We start from the raw sequence: 18,623 nt of genomic DNA, 5'->3' as shown, positions 1-18,623 counted from the left end.
ATAAAGGATTGCCAAAATTTCAGAAATTCTGTCGAAAAAAAATGATTTAAGAAAGAAATGGATGAATCACTCGGGTAGGCTTAAGGCAATTTTTACTGGTTTGTTAAATGCAGATTTATGAAAAACTTTGATTTTCTTGCAATAGGGATCTTTTGTAACCTTGCAGTTGGCCAAAAACAATTAAAAAATCATAGGAAGGAAATATCTGATCAGGCCCAAATTTTAATGCCTTTTATAAATAACCAACTCTGACATTCAGTCCAAATTTCGTCAAATTTTGATGAAATTTAGTAGTAGAACCACATTTCGTATATCAATTTTCAATTTCATAAAAATGGGATGTCAGCCTGGGAAAGGTTCATAATATTCCCACTTGAAAATTTGAATAAAACAGAAAAACGATAATAAAGGGTAGTGCTTATGAAGATAATCAACTAAAATGTCTTATTTAGTGTATTTATTACAATTCCATGCAAACAAATCGATATTTTATTCATTTAAGACGTAAGCACTGCACAAGGATCTTTTGTAACCTCCATTGTGTTCTTAAGGGCACAGAAACTTTTCCAGTAATGAAACTGCCCAATTTTTTCTATGAAGCACAAAATGACATGAAATTTCAATTTTTTAAAAAAAACGAAACTTTTCTGCAAAATTATCGACCAGTAATATCGTTAGAGAGAAAAGGTTACTAAAGCACCCTATTTTTCACCTAGAGAGAGAGAGAGCTCACTGGTGGCCCCATTGTCCCAATGCTCTCTCTCTCTGTCCCAGTTCACTGCTCTGTCATCTGCACTGAGCTATATTATAATTATAATACAGCTCAGTGGTCTTCTGTTTGTAAGCCTCGTGCCTCCACAACCAAAATGTTAAGATTCGGCGTATTTCGTGATAAATTGTACTTCTGACTCTTCCTTGGATAAATTAACAAGCCCTACACAATTTATATTAAATTCACAATACAATTTATATCAAATTGTGTTTTTATAACCAAATGTATGTGTTATGGCACTAGCAAATTACTTTTGTATACTCTAATATGTTCAGCAATAGCCGATATAATACTTCTTGGACAGCTGCAATGATGTCTATTGAAGCTTGTCACAAATTTTCCCTGCAATTTACCTGGATGGGTCTGGGGAGAGCATTGCATACACCATCTTCTGCATCTCTTCATTGCCCTTCACCAATTCCTGGTATCCAGCTTATCTTAGTATAAAAATCAACCAATCAGAAACCAGATCTTCGACAAAACTGAATTATCATTTCCTTCATTGCATATGACTTCGACACTCATGATCTCAGATCAGCTGGATATACTTTAGTTCATCCCATTCATCCCATTCCCTAGTCACAATCCCTGTCACACTTACTACAACGGGTATTATTTTTCATTTTTGCCATCTTCTTAATTTCATCTGTTCCATCACTAACTTTACTTATTTCTGTCGTTTCTCACTTAGTTTTGGATGTTCGGTTTTAAGCAGATTCTTATACCTCAACACGTTATTCCTTCCATTGTCCGCTTATTCTCAAACGCGATGTCTGGACATATAAATTCTAACGTCCCATCTGGCGATCTATCCCTAGCAAACGTATGGTCCTATAATGCCAACCACTCATCGTTCCTCATTGCCTGCTGTTATTTCTATTCTTCACACCAACGAAACTGCTCTTTAAGAAGTGCTAGTTTCCAGCAAGCCTTTATAGATATAGCTTTTGCACAACCATCGTTCCGGTCTTTATTTGCTAAAAAGCCTAGATGTCTTAACATTTTCTTATTTTTTTTGGTAAATTTTCTTAGTAAGAACATTGATGGATTTAAACTATATAGATCGGGGATGGGGCAAGGGCGTGTTCACAGCTCGCAGTGCATCCCCAATATATCTCACATTTGTTTCCTTCAGTAGCACAAACTAACACAGTGTGAAAATCAACGGCAATTAAAAATTATTGGAGAAGGTGACTCCTCGTAATATTTAGATTTAAATACAGGCAATTCTATCACTTTAAAAATTTGTTTGGTTATTGTGTTTATAACTATCGTTCATATATGGTTAGCTCTAATATCAATGCAGATTAACGTGTCCTATCTGAGATCAATCTCAAACTAGTAATGAGGATCCTAGAATGATGTGCAAATTTTTAAATGATTGGTCAATCAATTGTTCTCCCAAGAAAATATGAACTCATTTTGAAAAATTCTTAAAATTATTTTTGTTTCTTTAAAAGAGAAAGTGATTTTTTGCTGCTAAATAATTATTCACGTCTCGGAACATATCACCAAACACCCTCGATTTTGTTGTTGGTTTTTTTCAGGTATATTCACCTTGTCCTATTAAAACTTTTATTATAAAAATATCTTTTTTTATCTTAAGAAATATATTCTTGATCAATAAAAAATTTTCTTTTATATTAAAATTTTTCTCGTTATCAACTTTTCTCTAAGAAAATTTGGGCTAATGTAAGAAAATTTTCTTACACTAAAAAATTATCTCCGCGCAACACTTTTCTTATTTTAGGAATTTTTTAAGGAAAAAATTCTTAAGAAAATAATTAGGAAAATTTTCAGTATTCTAACAAAAAAAAATTTGAACTAATTTTAAAAAATTTATTCAAACTATATACAAGAAATTATCTTTAAATATTCTACTTATCTAATACATTCTTCAGAAAATATTTTTAAAAATAAGTAAGATTAATTTTCCCGATGTTTTTACAAGAAAATTTCAGAAATTTTCTTCAAATGATGAACTTTTCTATTTGAGGAGTTTTAAACGGCGTCGTCGGGTTAAGTTGCCGTTCTTTTACACTCGAATATTTACTAGTATACTTTCACATTGCAGCTGCTTTTATATCGCCGAGAAGCCGAGAAAATACCTCATTTGCGCGCGTCACAAGAATACCCACGCTACCGTGGTATGAAAAGTTATGCATATATACCTCCTTAGGAAGACCCCAGAATGTTGTACACATTTTTAACTTCTTGCAGGAAGACGTACCACAATTTTGTAAACCGTTTGCACTTCTCTGGAAAACCACAGAATGTTGTACACATTTAGCACTCATCAGGAAGACACCAGAATTAACGTTGTACACATTATTATATTGCACATGCATTATATAAATTTTATTTTTTCTTTAAGTACGGCAAGGGATTTTTTTCAAATCATAACAACGATATCGAAATATTTTCTCTAACATCAATGAAAGTGGGTAACGTGTCCTATCTGATATTCAATGTCTAACTATTAATTCAGATCCTAGAATGATGTGCACATTTTTAGATGATTGGTTAAGCAAATGTTTTCGCAAGAAAATTTGAACTCATTTTCAAAAAAATTCTTAAAATGATTTTTGTTTCTTCAAAAAAGAAAGTGATTTTTTGCTCCGTTAAATAATTATTCGCTTAAGTCTCGGTACATATCACCAAACACCCTCGATTTGGTTGTAGGGTTTGTTTTGGTATATTCACCTTGTCTTAGTAACATTTTTTTAATATAAAACAAATCTTTCTATTATCTTAAGAAATATTTTTATGAGAAATAAGAAATTTACCTTTTATTAAGAAAAATTTCTTTACAAATTTTTTTCGTTATGAGCATTTCTTTAATAAAATTTGGCCTAATGTAAGAACATTTTCTTAAACTAAGAAATTATATCTGCGGAACACTTTTCTTATTTTAGGAATATCTTTAAGGAAAAAATTTTTAAGAAAATAATTAAAAAAATTGTTATTTTCTAATAACAAAATTTGGACTAATTTCAACAAATTTATTCAAACTATATACAAGAAATTATGCTTAAATATTCTACTTATCTAATACATTCGATTCTTGAGAAAATATTTTTTTAAAAATAAGTAAATTTAATTTTCCCAATGTTTATACAAGAAAATTTAAGAAAATGTTCTTCAAATGATGAAAATTTTCCATTTAAATGAGTTTTTAGATAGATAGATAGATAGATAGATGGTTTATTGACTTAAAACTTGCAGCCTCGGCAATAGGCTCTGGCTGAAAAACCTTTAGTCTTACAAGGAATATGATCTATGTTATTAAAATCCATAAAAGTGGAGGTTCAATTGGTAAAACTATCTATTTACATTATTTAGTGTCTCAGATATATTATACGTATTTACTAGAATTGAAATTGATAAAATCGTTTTTAAATCTAATTGTTCTACAGTTTGGAACTTGAAATATTCTTTTTTCTCTCAGAGATGCCTCAGATAAATTTAATGCTGGTAATAAATGGTGTAATTTGTCTTGCGGATCATTAACAATTTGCTGAAAAAGTTTATCGGTCAAATTTTGTCTTCGATCGTACAATGACAAGAGCCCTAGTTGATTAAGTGCGTCCTCATACGAATGTTCGGGGAGGATTATTCTGCAAGCTCGGCGTTGTAATCTTTCGAGATCGTCTGACAGGTATTTTGTAAGGGAATCGTGGAATACTTCGCACGCGTATTCAGCAACCGGCCGAATACAAGTAACATAGAACAGGAGAAGATCCTTGGACGGTAACTTAGCCCGTTTCAATTGTCGCAAGAAGTATAGACGAGTTGAAATCTTCTTGCATACAGTCTCAATATGTTTATTCCATTTGAGGTTATCGGAGATGGTTAAACCGAGTAGTTTTTCACACTGGACTACTTCGATGTTTTTGTCGTTGATAATAATAGGATCAAACTCTCTCTTTACAGTTGAGAAACTTATTCGAAGTTCCTTGCATTTGGACTCTTTTAACTGCATACCATCACTTCTGGATTTTGAAGAGAATTCGTTGACATACGCTTGCATTATACTAGGTTGATCTTTATTTATGATTTCAGACATAGTTGAATCGTCTACGTATTTCCAAAGGTTCTTGTTGTCAGCAACATCAAGGTCGTCCATCATGATTAAGAAAAGCCAAGGGCCTAATTTTGTCCCCTGGGGGACACCCGCTGGCACAGCCTTCCACTCGGAAAAACAGTCATCACTAAGTTTAACTCTCTGACTGCGATCAGTGAGGAAGTCTAAGATCCAATGCAATATAGGTTTTGGGATGTTGTATTTTAACAGTTTTCGTGCGAGGATATGATGATCTATCATATCAAAAGCTTTACGAAAGTCAAAAAGCATAATTCTGATTGTAGAGCCATTTCCGTCCGTGTTTTTATTCCAAAAATGCAACATGCTGATAAGGGCATACGTAGTGCTTGAATTCGGGATGGATCCGAATTGCCTTTTATCAATTGTGGCTAGTACCGCAGGTTTTAGGTGTTGTTCAACCACGAATTCTTCGGCCAGTTTTGATAAAATAGGTGTTAATGATATTGGACGTAGGTTGTTATTAATGTCAGTTATAGGTTTCTTTTTAGGGATAGCAATAATGTCGGCCTCTTTCCAAGATTGTGGAATACGGCATTCGCGGTAAGAACTATCTAGGATATCTTTGACTGGAAGTTCCAATAAATCAGCATTCTCTTTTAACACCCATGTTGGTATTCCATCAGGGCCGTGGGCTTTCCTTGGATTAAGCGTTGACAGTTTTTTAAATACGTCTCCTGCAGCAATTGTAACAGTAGAATCATTAGCTGCGCCAAATAACAGATCTTGGTAATTCTCTGGAGTGAGAGGAGTAAATTCAGCCATTGGGGAAAGAAAAGAATCATTTATCTCGTTTGCAATATCTACTTTATCTGTTTCCGTAAGGTGTTCATCAGGTCTTAAGGCTTTAAGGATTTCTTCGTTATTTCCGCTAGTAGATTTTGCTCCACTGAGCTTCTTAACCTCATTCCACCAAGAGGATGGTTTACATTCTTTAAGATGTTGAATACTATTTTCATAATGCTTCGCACGACAACTTTTCCTTTTGCGGTTTACTTTATTTCTCAAATACTTGAATTGGGTAATATTTCCTTGGTTAAGAGCTTTCTGGCGTTTCTTAATTAATAATGATAATTTTGAGTTCATCCAGGGAGGTTCATTATACCGAGATGTAATTGAGCGCAGTGGGAGAATATAATCCAGACCAGTAGTTACAATGGTTTCCAAGAGGGAGATTTTTTCTGTGCAAGAAGGGGCTTTGTCAAACATGCTGGGAATGTCCAACAGTTCCAAATATTTACGGAATGCAAGACGGGAGCTCGGACGTAGATCTCTTTTCTTCACCACTCTTTTCTGCGCTCTTTGGAGTTGACATCGTTCTTTTGGTTTAAATTCTACAGACATATGATCAGAGAGACCGAATGGTGCATACTTTACCGGTTGATCGTAGTATTCGTAAAGATTTGTCAAGACGAGATCAAGAGTATTTCTGCCACGTGTTGGAAAATTAACAAGTTGACGTAGGTTATAGCTTAGTTTTAATCGGTTGATATTTAACTGATTAAAGTCGCCCAGAATAATAAAACCACAATTAGGATAGCATGATTCCAATGTAGAGAGACAGTTGGATAAATAATCCAGCATTGCGGAGTCGTCAGCACTTGGGGGGTGGTATAAGGTCCCGACGACCAAGCTATTAAATCTTCTCGGCAGTCTGGGCATCAGCATTTTGATCCATAACACCTCAAACAAGTCATTAGTCAAGTTTTCTATTAACTCAAAACCGATCGTATTTTCAATATAAGTACAAACGCCTCCGTGTTGGCCGTTAATTCTATCTCTGCGGATGAGGTTATATCCTTCGATATTGACTACATTGTCGTGTATATGACTCTGTAGCCAAGTCTCCACTATGCTAATGAATTGGTAGTTTCCGCGTCGCACAACATCTTGTACTTCATCAATTTTTGGGGCTAATGACATTACATTAGATAAGAGAAAAGCGGGGACATAGTGGGTGTTGTTTTGATTTGTCGAATCGATGGAATTACCGACTTGTCTGGGAGTGGGGTTCATTGGTAGGCAAGGAATTCTGATCAAGTTGGTTTTTTTGTGACGTTTAGTGGCTTCCATATGTTTAGAGGTGAATTTTGTGCGTTGGGTAACCCAAACGGGTATATTTTGGCTTGGTAGGGTGGATAGGTTCGTGTAAACACATACTCCACCACCAGGAGTACCAATACGATCCTTGCGAAACATATTGTATCCAGGAATAGAGACACAGGGGTCAGGAATTTCCGGCGATAGCCACGATTCGGTTATACAGATAACTCCCGCAGAATTCAGATCAGCAATTTGTTGGATCTCGTCAACCTTCTTAGCCAGCGCTCTTACATTTGCAGATAAAATTGTTGGGATATCGTAAATCTTTGAATGCTTTGTCTTTTTCAGACTTCGCAGAACGCCATGATTTACAGCCCTTCTATTATTCTGTGTTATACATGTAGTACGTGTAGAAATTCTAACAGGAATTTGTGACAATAAAGAGGAGGCACCTAAAGGGGGGGTGGTAGAGTAGGCATCAAAGGCATCATAGCCTACGCTAATGTCTCCATTAGTCGAGGAGGAACTGATGTTCGGGTTAGGGCTGAAACTTTGTTTAGATATTTTCGCCAAGACCGATTCTGTTCGAGCAATACCTCTTTCCAAAAAGAATTTCGGGCCGGGGTTTTGTTTGAATGATTTTGCCGAGACTGATTTTGTTCGAGCAATGCGTTCTCTCGAAAAAAATTTTGGGCTGGAGCTTTGTTTAGATGCTTTTCCCGGGACTGATTCTGTTCGGGCAATAAATTCTTCCGAAAGGGAAATTTTTGATGGTGCCTTTGATACGATCCATTCCGTCGGCAAGGTGGTTTCGAGGGTGCCTTTAAACGACTATCAATTTGCTTAGGTTGATGGTTGAATTTGGGACTATGACGAATACTTTGATATGATCCATTTCGACTGTGAGCTGATTCCGAACGTGGCTTAGGTCGGCTATCCTGCCTAGGTTGACGTTTGGGTTTAATCTGATGTTTGACGTTTATTCGACGTTGAAATACATAGTTTTGTTTGTTGCGGTAGTCTTGCAATTGTTTATCAAATTCTCCGGTTCCTGGTAGTTGTTCAATATTCATATGATTTGGACTTGACTGATTATGTTTTTCGATAGCGGCTATGTCTTCTTTGTTACTTAGTTGTTTAGATTTGTGACTTTGTTTACTACGGTACTCTTGAAGCTGATTTTCAATTCTTTCCGCTGGTGACAATTGATCCATAATCACATGATTTGAGCTTGGCCCGTAAACATCTTCAACTAATTCTACGATGCTGTTTTGTTGTACTGTAATTTGGTCGTTAGTATTTGAAACGTTAGAGCTCGGCTGGCAGGCCCTGTCTTCAATAACAACTATATCTTGCGTGGGTGATATGTTGATTTGTTTAACATTGCCAGCAGTGCTTGCCGAACCATATCGATATGAATTAATTAACTCGACTTCTTGTTTAAGGCACTTAACTTCTCGCTCTAAGAAGGCGTTTCTGAATTTTTCTTCCTCGAGATCGATTTTCAACAGAGCTATTTCATTGCTCAATTCGCATATCTTCGGTGCCAGTTCACTCCCCTGCGAATTCATTAGCGATTGCATAGAGTCCACTCTACTTTTTAAAATTTCTATGTCTAAATTAAGATTGTCTAAGCCAGCATTAAAATCAATACAACCACATTGATGTTGCTCTATATTTTCTAGCATACCCAAAGGGGAGGATGTACAAAGTTTTATTAAGCGTTCTTTCGCCTGCTTACCAACTTCTCCATTAAATGTTAGCGTATTGAGTTTGCCAGGATACCATACGACTACAAAATCAGACGTAGAAGAATCAAATCTTTTTGCATTGCCGCCTGAGAGCCACCATTTCCCATGTTGGCGAAAAGCAGATTCAACAAATACTCTCAGTAACTCATAGTTGCCGCACCATTTTATTCTTGTTCCATCATAAACAATACTTTTAGACGTTATGTACTCATTTAATTTACTAAGATCTAAACATTCACTGAGCATATCAACAGATTTATCAGAACTGTCTTTAACGTGACTATCCGCCATGTTGGACATATCATGAGACAAGGGGTCGTCATCGGGTTAAGTTGCCGTTCTTTTACACTAGAAAATAACTCTCACATTGCAGCTGCTTCTATTTCGTCGAGAAGCCGAGAAAATACCTGATTCAAAGATGAGTCGAGAAGCCGAGAAAATACCTCGCATGTCATAAGAATGGCAACGCTACCGTGGGACGAAAAGTTATGCATATATACGTCCTTAGGAAGACCCTAGAATGTTGCACACATTTTTGCACTCCTTGCAGGAAGACGTACCCCACAATTTTGTACACCTTTGCACTTCTCTGGAAGACCCCAGAATGTTGTACACATTTTTGCACTCATCACGAAGACACCAGAAAAAAAGAAAATAATTTTTTGCTGCGTTAAATAATTCTTCGCTTAAGTCTCGGTACATATCACCAAACACCCTTAAATTTGTTGTTGGTTTTTTTAGGTATATTCACCTTGTCTTAGTAACACTTTTTTAAAATAAAACAAATCTTTCTATTATCTTAAGAAATATTTCCTTGAGAAATAAGAAATTTTTTTTATATTAAGAAAAATTTCTTTACAAAATTGTTTTTGTTATGAACATTTTCTTTAAGAAAATTTGGTACAATGTAAGAAAATTTTCTTAAGCTAAGAAACTATCTCTGCGCAACACTTTTCTTATTTTAGAAATATCTTTAAGGAAAAAATTCATTCGAAAATAATTAAGAAAATTTTTATTATTCTAACAACAAAATTTGGACTAATTTTAACAAATATTTTCAAACTATATACAAGAAATTATCTTTAAATATTCTACTTATCTAATACATTCTTCAGAAAATATTTCTTAAAAATAAGTAAGTTTAATTTTCCCAACGTTTTTGCAAGAAAATTTCAGAAAATGTTCTTCAAATGATGAACTTTTTCTATTTGTAGGAGTTTTAAACGGCTCGTCATCGGGTTAAGTTACCGTTCTTTTACACTAGAATATTTTCTAGTATATACTCTTACATTGCACCTGCTTCTATATCGTCGAGAAGCCGAGAAAATACCTCATTTGCGCGCGTCACAAGAATACCCACGCTACCGTGGTATGAAAAGTTATGCATATATACCTCCTTAGGAAGACCCCAGAATGTTGTACACATTTTTAACTTCTTGCAGGAAGACGTACCACAATTTTGTAAACCGTTTGCACTTCTCTGGAAAACCACAGAATGTTGTACACATTTAGCACTCATCAGGAAGACACCAGAATTAACGTTGTACACATTATTATATTGCACATGCATTATATAAATTTTATTTTTTCTTTAAGTACGGCAAGGGATTTTGTTCAAATCATAACAACGATATCGAAATATTTTCTCTAACATCAATGAAGGTGGGTAACGTGTCCTATCTGAGATTCAATGTCTAACTATTAATTCAGATCCTAGAATGATGTGCACATTTTTAGATGATTGGTTAAGCAATTGTTTTCGGAAGGAAATTTGAACTCATTTTCAAAAAAATTCCTAAAATGATTTTTGTTTCTTTAAAAAAAAAAGTGATTTTTTGCTCCGTTAAATAATTATTCGCTTAAGTCTCGGTACATATCACCAAACACCCTCGATTTGGTTGTAGGGTTTGTTTTGGTATATTCACCTTGTTTTAGTAACATTTTTTAATATAAAACAAATCTTTCTATTATCTTAATAAATATTTTCTTGAGAAATAAGAAATTTACCTTTATTAAGAAAAATTCTTTACAAATTTTTTTTCGTTATGAGCATTTCTTTACTAAAATTTGGCCTAATGTAAGAACATTTTCTTAAACTAAGAAATTATATCTGCGGAACACTTTTCTTATTTTAGGAATATCTTTAAGGAAAAAATTCTTAAGAATAATTAAAAAAATTGTTATTATTCTAATAACAAAATTTGGACTAATTTCAACAAATTTATTCAAACTATATACAAGAAATTATGTTTAAATATTCTACTTATCTAATACATTCGATTCTTGAGAAAATATTTTTTAAAAAATAAGTGAATTTAATTTTCCCAATGTTTTTACAAGAAAATTTAAGAAAATGTTCTTCAAATGATGAAAATTTTCCATTTAAATGAGTTTTTAAGGGGTCGTCATCGGATTAAGTTGCCGTTCTTTTACACTAGAAATAATTCTCACATTGCAGCTGCTTCTATTTCGTCGAGAAGCCGAGAAAATACCTGATTCAAAGATTAGTCGAGAAGCCGAGAAAATACCTCGCACGTCATAAGAATGGCAACGCTACCGTGGGACGAAAAGTTATGCATATATACGTCCTTACGAAGACCCTAGGATGTTGCACACATTTTTGCACTCCTTGCAGGAAGACGTACCCCACAATTTTGTACACCTTTGCACTTCTCTGGAAGACCCCAGAATGTTGTACACATTTTTGCACTCATCACGAAGACACCAGAAAAAAGAAAATGATTTTTTGCTGCGTTAAATAATTCTTCGCTTAAGTCTCGGTACATATCACCAAACACCCTTAAATTTGTTGTTGGTTTTTAGGTATATTTACCTTGTCTTAGTAACACTTTTTAAAATAAAACAAATCTTTCTATTATCTTAAGAAATATTTCCTTGAGAAATAAGAAATTTTTTTTATATTAAGAAAAATTTCTTTACAAAATTGTTTTTGTTATGAACATTTTCTTTAAGAAAATTTGGTACAATGTAAGAAAATTTTCTTAAGCTAAGAAACTATCTCTGCGCAACACTTTTCTTATTTTAGAAATATCTTTATGGAAAAAATTCATACGAAAATAATTAAGAAAATTTTCATTATTCTAACAACAAAATTTGGACTAATTTTAACAAATTTATTCAAACTATATACCAGAAATTATCTTTAAATATTCTACTTATCTAATACATTCTTCAGAAAATATTTCTTAAAAATAAGTAAGTTTAATTTTCCTAACGTTTTTGCAAGAAAATTTCAGAAAATGTTCTTCAAATGATGAACTTTTTCTATTTGTAGGAGTTTTAAACGGCTCGTCGTCGGGTTAAGTTACCGTTCTTTTACACTAGAATATTTTCTAGGATATACTCTTACATTGCACCTGCTTCTATATCGTCGAGAAGCCGAGAAAATAAGAACGACAACTCTACCGTAGGAAGACCCCAGAATGTTGTGCACATTTTTGCACTTCTTGCAGGAAGACGTACCCCACAATGTTGTAAACACCCTGCATCTTTGTGGAAGACCCCAGAATGTTGTCCACATTTTGCACTCATTAGGAAGACACAAGAGTTAATGTTATACACATTTTACATTGCACATGCATTATATAAGTTTTATTTTTTTCTTAAAGTACGGCAAGAGATTTTGTTCACATCTCAACAATAATATCTAAATACTTTAATTTTCTAACGTCAATGAAGGTGGTTAACGTGTCCTATCTGAGATTCAATCCCTAACTAGTAATGAGGACCCTAGAATGATGTGCACATTTTTACATGATTGGTTACGCAATTGTTCTCGCAAGAAAATTTGAACTCATTTTGAAAAAAAATTCTTATAATGATTTTTGTTTCTTGGAAAAAGAAAGTTATTTTTTGCTGCGTTAAATAATTATTTGCTTAAGTCTCAGTACATATCATCTTTTTTAATATAAAATAAATCTTTCTATTATTTTGAGAAATATTTTCTTGAGTAATTAGAAATTTTCCTTATATATTAAGAGAACGTTCTGCACAAAATTTTTTGGTTATGAATATTTTCGTTATGAAGTTTGGGCTAATGTAAGAAGATTTTATTAAACTATGAAATCATTATCTCTGCGCAACTCTTCTTATTTTAGTAATATTTTGAAGGAAAAATTCTTGAGAAAATAATTAAGAAAATTATTATTATTCTAACAACAAAATTTGGACTAATTGTAACAAAATTTACTCAAACAAAGAAATTATCTTTAAATATTCTGCTTACCTATTATTGGCTAATTTGCATTTAATCCATACATAATGGCCTTCGAGTTTTACTATAAAATACATTGAGTGAAAATATAAAACGTCGTAACGTCAGAGCCACGGACTTGCAGCACTGTTTGCCGACCTCTAGATTGATAGAACGGCTGTTTAGAAACGTTTTGGTAACCGAATCTTTTACATCAGTATAAATATGGTTAATGAAGGTTAACACGTCCTATTTGAGATTCCATATGAAACCAGTAAAGAGGACCCCAGAATGATGTGCACATCTTTACATGATTGGACAAGCAATTATATTATTCCCCCAAAATTTGAGCTCAGTATTTTAAAAAAATTAACGGAAAATCATCTTAAGTGGATATCTTTAAAAGGCCGGTAGTCGTTTTACAAAAAAAAATTCACTCGTAGAAAGAAATTATATAAAAGCGAATATATTTGTAGAGTTGTTAAATTTGATGCCTCAGGCACGAATCCGTATGCATGGGCATTTTGTCGACGCTGGCTAAATAAGCGCAGGCTCCTTTCCAATCTTGGGTTGTAATTGATTTTGTACTGTTTATTCTAGCATTCACATCCATCTATTCCATGTAAGCACAACAAGTATTTTATGTGAAAACAAATTTATTGCAAAGTTTGACTGTATTCTTTCCATATTTTAGAATAATTTCCATAATTAAAAAATCAAGCTAAGTCCTTCAAAAAAGAGCGCCAATTCGCCGATCAATTACTTCGGTATGAAAAATTAGATTTGTCGAAAATAATAACATCCCTAATTGTTAGTTTTAACGCAATAATAATCCACTCCCAGCAGACCTCCCTTCCCTTAGTGGAGAATCCATAAAGCTGAAAAGGTAAGTAAGTAAAACTTAAAAAGTAATACGTTTTCGTTGCTGATCAGGCTTCCCACATTGCGGGCTATTTTCAGCCCACAACCAGGCGTCTCTTCGGCAATGTAATGTATTCCAATTTGTCTTGATTTTTTGTTTTCTATTGGCCCATTTTGATCGCGTGTTTTGCCCCCCTACAAAACATGTATTCTCCCCTATTTATTTTCATACTAAAGGTGGATTTCCACATATAGCGAAATCGTTCGCTAGCAAAATATTTGCAAATTTTCTTTTGAATTTTAACAGCATGAATAAATTAGTGCGACTTGACTGTTCTCAATTCAAAAGAAAATATGCAAATATTTCGCTAGCGAAGGATTTCGCTGTAAGTGGAAATCCGCCTTAGGGCCTAAAGCCCAGATTCCACGGGCGAAATTTTTAAGCGAAATGCGAAATATTTCGCTTGCTCCTTTTGAATTGTGAGCAATCAAGCAGAAGTAATGTATTCCAGTGGTCACAATTCAAAAGAAATTGGCGAAATATTTCGCATTTCGCCGAGAAAAAGCGCACGTGGAATCAGGCCCTAATTCCACGGGCGGTTTTTCTCGGCGAAATGCGAAATATTTCGCCTGTTCTTTTGAATTTCGACCACTTGAATGAATTAATTCTGCTTCATTGCTCACAATTCAAAAGAAGCAGGCGAAATATTTCGCATTTCGCTTGAAAATTTAGCCCGTGGAATTAGGGCATTAAAGGCGATTCTCCATTACGTCCGCTACGCCCGCACGGGCGAAGCGCGCTTTGTTTTTCAGGCCCGTCAGGGTCGCATGGACAGAATTTCAAAGCCCGCTTCACCCGCGCGGGAGAATCGCCTTAACTCTCCTGGCGAAGGCCCTTAAGCCAGTTTTCCACTAGCGATATTTTTCATGCGAAGCGACATTTTACTTTTGTTCCAGAGCTTTCAACTGCAACCATCTGGAACACATTGCTCAAATACAAAGGAATAAAGTTGCTTCGCGCGAAAAATATCGCTGGTGGAAAACTGCTTTAGGTTGAAACGTCGAGAAGTGTTTTGTCTATTTTTAGTATTTTAGGCAGTTGTTATACCACATTTGATGCTAAGTTGTTTGAAGACGCTGCCACGCTGCTCCCTGGTTTTCAGGTATAAGGGATGAAGGCCCGGGTTAACGGACTGAAAGCTTTGCAGTATTAAATACTTACGTGGTGTACCTACAAGCTAATTTACTTATTTGATGTTAACATGCAAACGTACAAGAATATTATGATTTTAATCTATTACTTTACTAGCCCCCAGAACAACCGATTTGCTAAAATGAGCAGCTTAATTGTTAACAAAAAAATTGTACAAACGCAATAACATTATCAGTATACACATTCCTGTCCTCTATAAAGTTAACGCCAATATGATTATTTTTTAAGCTCAAGTATGTTGTGGCAAATCAGGCCAACTTGTGGCGGTGTGGCGGATTGCGGAATTCGTCTGAATTGCAGGACGTGAATGTGAAATGGGCCCGGTCATGTCTAAAAATGTAGTAAGCTGAGTAGAATATCAGATTTATTCCTGGATAGCTATACTACAGCATGCACAATTTAATTTAATATACACCAAGAACATTAAATCCCATGCTGCCGGCAAACTCGTAATAATTAATAAATAAAGACTTTTTAATAAATTAATAAATAAAGAATTATTGACTGAATATATTTCAGTCAATAATTATATATAAGACGCGCCGACGCATATAATAGCTATAACCGTCTAAACCTTGTACCCTTGCAAGTGAATTTAAATCACGGAAATTCTCTAGGTTAAACAAAGGTGGAGTTAAAAAACAATGTGACATAAAGGCGTACTATAGCAAGTTACCTTTACGGATTCGTTAGTCAAAAGACTGAGGTTTTTTACAAAACGTCCACGCGGAGTCGCGGACTGGCTTGACTTTATAGCGACTATACCGTACAATTATTATAAGCTATTCTGAAACACATTGTAGAGACGCCAGGCTTTAATATTTTTGCAGACTACGCTAGTAATTATCAGTTTTCATACTCATTGTTTGTTTAAAACACGGCCCACAGTTTTGGCACTGAATCAGGCCAAGGTGATATTACGTCGCTGGCAGAACATTTCATCGTTCTGTTAAAAGCATATAAGTTGATGTGTGTAGAATTACGGCAAATTGTTTAGGCGTGCAGCAAATTATTTGCGTGTTTTTCATCGACACAAGTTGTAATACTGTCTGAGTAATCGGAGTCTGAGTAGTCTTCAAATTGTGTGGCAAATACAAAAGATTCCGGTTCCTTTCCCTATTTTACATTGCAAATGTGCGATTGTTTCAATTTACTGATTTAACCGTATTCCATAAATTATATAGCAGTAAAACTAAGTATATAGCTATAGTATATGCCAGTCAATATGTAATTAGTCTTATGACTACTATGCTATAGTATAGGTCATAAGTATAGGTCATACGCCAATTCATACGTAATTAGTCATCAAATAGAACTAAAATATTTGCGATTTCAAACAGAAATTATCGCAAAATCTTCATGAACTTATCCTGCGAAAAGCTTTTATATGTACTAGAAGTACTTCACATTGATGTCAAAGTTTTGCAAATTAAGATTTAGAGATCACTGATCGCATGCCATGAATGTAAAAATTGTTGTGGCAAACCAGGCCAACTTAGGATGGCGACGGAAACTCGGAAAGCGGAATGAACAGTTTTCAAACTTTCCGGCTAAATGTCCATATGCTTTTAGAGTGTCTGTTTTCCTGAAGAGGTTCGAAGGTGTAAAATTTTGCAGACTGTGTAACAAATGAACAAAATTATTATGAATATTACTAGAACTAGAATACTAGATATAATATCTTAAACATGTCTTTTCATCAATTAAAATTTTTAACACCGAGAAAAGAAGTGTCAGGGGACCTAAGCCCCTGCAATATTTCAGATATAATTACCCCTGGGCGTGGATGTTTAGAAAAAGCGCTTTCGGCGATTCTCTTTTGCAAATTGGGTTTTAGCCCGGTACACAACCCCCCCCCCGCTAATATAACTCATATTCCGCCGCTATTGGAAATGATAATACGGATTTTCCATATGGCAGAAGAGCATCTACTCAAGGCCGCGCATGACTCAGTTGTACTAAAAGCCAGAAGGACGCAAAAGTAAAATATCGTTAAAACTGCATGTGTCCAGTGACAGTTCCAATTGATGTACATGTACATTATGCACGTTTTGATTTTTAAACCTTTAAAGGAAAGGCAATTTTTGGAATTATGATAAACATCTCGATTTATTTCAATAATTTTTTAACCTATCGCAGGGAATTGCAAATTTGCTTCGCTGGGCCGGAGAGGAAAGATTAGGGGTCCTGCACTGAAAAAAATGTCACAGGCCCTGGGAAGTTACAATACTAGTCAATAGCCTTGAATATGCAAAGTATTCTCAACACAAAAAGATTGCCCTTTTCTTATAAACAAAATCTGTAAGCATGATTTCTGATGTACTTGACTGCTTGCCGAACTTTTAAAATTGAATAAATGCTTCAAAGTTGTACAGTTGAGAAGACTCAAGTGTATGCATGGTGTTGTTCGGATAAATATATGTGTTGTGACAAACCGGGCCAACTTAGGATTGCAACGGAACTCGGAATGTGGAATAACCAGATTTCATCTCCGCGAAATGAAAACGCTGTTTGGAAGAGGAAATCAACATCTGAGTAGGGTTGAGAAATCTTTTATGGCTTCAGGACCATCTACCTTAGAAAGACAGTGTTGCATTTGATTATCCATGGACGCGGGTAAGGACCGAACAAAGAATGTTATATATACGCATACCAATTTAATTAAACATGACCAATTCCGTACTGCATGCATGTTTTAATATCGACAATCTATACCGAGGAAACATTGCATTGAATGTGAACGAACTGAGTACTCTTAATACAAGGATATTGCCCAACTCATAAAACTTCAAATCAACCCAAATATTCGTATATAATGAATAATCAATATTTCTGACCAAAATTGAAGGCTGACCGTGCACATCCTATGTGGGGTTCACAATGTCATTCTGAAGGTCATATTAACACAAGTAATTCTGCCCAGCAGGTTTCTCATCAAACCGTCACCGAGCGTGCGAGACACGGTCAATTCTAAATGCGATGAAAATCACGAATCACAGAACTAATTTTTCAAGTCCTCCATTTCAGAATTTGATTGAGAAAACAAACGTGCCCGCTTTTCCCTGTTTAAGTTGTACTGTGTAAGCGCAGCAGATGAAACTCCGAGTGATGAAAAAATTTTAATTAGGTATATAATTAACCTTTCTGTCGACACTCTTATTAGCTAGGCGAACGCTTACAACTGAAGATATATGTGTGGTGAAATTTACCTTGCATGTTTCGTCTCCCACATATGGGAGCACAATTAGGGCACTTTTTGCATCACATGCATAGGTTGTTACGAATCACTGTTGGTCTGATTTTTGGGATAGTAATGCTAGGTTTTATAACTACAATTTTATGAATGTAAAACAAAAAATGCTCTGAGCCATTGAAAGAGAATATTTACGACGAATTTTACGAGGTATTTAAAACGGCAGATTCGAGAATAAATTATTATCTTTATTCTGACAAACAGTGATACGCATGCATGCAAGCCACAAAAAACAATAATAAATCTTCTATTATATACCCCATGCTTTAGATTTGGTATGTCCACTATAACCTTGACTCGTAAATATGGTGATGTTGACAGAAATACTTGATTTCAAATTTTCCACCTTTGGAATGCTCTTTGGCAATTAACATTGAAGGAGAGCCTTTTGTAATTCCGAACATATTAGTAGAGC

The sequence above is a fragment of the Dendronephthya gigantea genome, unplaced genomic scaffold, assembly GCF_004324835.1.
Source record: "Dendronephthya gigantea isolate DGI-Jeju-01 unplaced genomic scaffold, DenGig_1.0 000329F, whole genome shotgun sequence".
Classification (NCBI taxonomy): domain Eukaryota; kingdom Metazoa; phylum Cnidaria; class Anthozoa; order Malacalcyonacea; family Nephtheidae; genus Dendronephthya; species Dendronephthya gigantea.
Note: the sequence above shows the minus strand (reverse complement) of the source record.